Source organism: Corvus brachyrhynchos, unplaced genomic scaffold (assembly GCF_000691975.1).
Source record: "Corvus brachyrhynchos isolate BGI_N302 unplaced genomic scaffold, ASM69197v1 scaffold1261, whole genome shotgun sequence".
Classification (NCBI taxonomy): domain Eukaryota; kingdom Metazoa; phylum Chordata; class Aves; order Passeriformes; family Corvidae; genus Corvus; species Corvus brachyrhynchos.
In genome coordinates, this window is record NW_008236025.1 from 77,174 (window position 1) to 79,032 (window position 1,859).

Sequence of the window (1,859 nt, forward strand, 5' to 3'; positions counted from 1 at the left end):
GCCACAGCCCTGCTATGGGCAGATGGGGCAGCTCGGCTCCCCCTCTCCAGCGCAGCCAAGATTCAGCTGAAGCTGCCCTGATGCCCGGCAAAGATCATGTGACCAACAGTGATAAGCGACATTCCAGCTGCAAGGCCTAGGTGAGATTAACCCTTTTAGTGCTATAAAGAGCTGAAAACCTGAGGGAGAAGAAAGAGGAGATGCTTAAAGCTGAAATTCTGTTGTAAATCTATGATGTATCAGAGCACCTGTTGTAATTTCATGATGGCATGGGGGGTGGAGCGTTCAACTTGCACTTGAGAGCAAAAGCACCTGCATTGAGATAGGCAGATGCTGAAGGAGCTGTAATTTAATGAGAAATTTGAACAGGGAGAGATGGAAGCAATGAGGACTTTTGCTCCAAATGGAAAAGGAGAAGACCTCAGTTGCTAGAGATGCTCCCAGAGATAGTCCTAGAGATGAAGATGAGGAGGACCCTTTGCTCCCAGGGAAGGAGAAGGGCCTCTGTTCTTAGAGATGAAATGCTCCCAGAGATGGGTGAAGAGAACTTTTGTTTCTGAATGGCTCAACCTTAAAATTTTACCCCAGTAATTCAAGAGTGGACCCTCAAAAGCAGTTGTGGGAAAAGCTGCAAGTCATGGGAAGGGACTAACATGATGCGAGCAGAGAACCAACCTTGGCGGCTGTCTCCTTGTGATAATGTTTTCATAGCATGGGCAAGAGAGACTCCTCTTCCTAAATGGACTGAACAAGGTTATTATGGAAGTGACAAACACACTGAACATCTCAAGGGTTGTCTTTTTACATTGTCACTGGGAGAAGGGAGCAAGATGGGGGGAGAAGTGTTCTGAAGGTGTGGTATGGTTTTTTTTTTTCTTCTTTTAGGTTTCTTTATATTCTTTCAAGTTCGGTGCCTGTTTTGCGTTTCTCCTAATTCTTATCTCACAGAAGGTAAACAGTAATGAGTATTTTGGACCAAACCACTACATGATGTTGGAAAATATACCAAGTTTAAAATGTTTTATTTTATAACTTTAGTCAGGTTTGTTCGCCTTTACCCCGAGGGAAGGGAAAGGAAGTTTCCTTTCAGGGCATTGTTCCACCAGGTCAGGCCTGATGAACTTAACATCTAAACAGACTGGGAGTAGCACAGAAAATACACAAAGATAATGACCATCAATGAGCATTAACGAACCATCAACTCCAAACATCACCCCTGGCATGGTCAAAGACACCTGGTCTTCAGAAGTAGAGATAAGAATGCTGACCTAATTAGCATCAGAGATGAAAAAATTCATATTCAATAGGAAACCAGATACTAAGGACTGTGTAACGTGGGACCAATGAACATCGAACCAATGAATTTCTGTGGGTTTTGACTGTATAAGTAAGTGAAAAATCTAGTAAAATTCATGCGTCATGGAATGATTCTCTTTGCACACCTGGGCTAGGTGTGGATGAAATGATTTCTGTTGCACATCCTGGCCAGAACAACATCCTGGCCAGAATAAAGTAATGCCTTCATTCTCTAACGCTAAAAAGATTGTTGAAGGTTTTTGGTTTTCCCATAGTTTCAGTGACAATGCCAAGGGTTGAAGAGACTGGCAGCATCACATCAGCACATTCCACAGCTTTCCTGCAGGACTCAACCAACAAGGCGGAGAAAACAATTTGACAAAGTCGGGGAAACAGCAGATGAACATGCCCGTGTTACCAACGGGAGATAGCAGCACTGCTGTAGAACCAGTGGTTAAAAATGAGAAACACACCTCTGTCGTTGGGAACAACAGCAGTGCAAATGGGATGAAATAATGCAATTTGCTTTTTGTGTCTTAGAACTGCATCTGAGAATTAGGAAA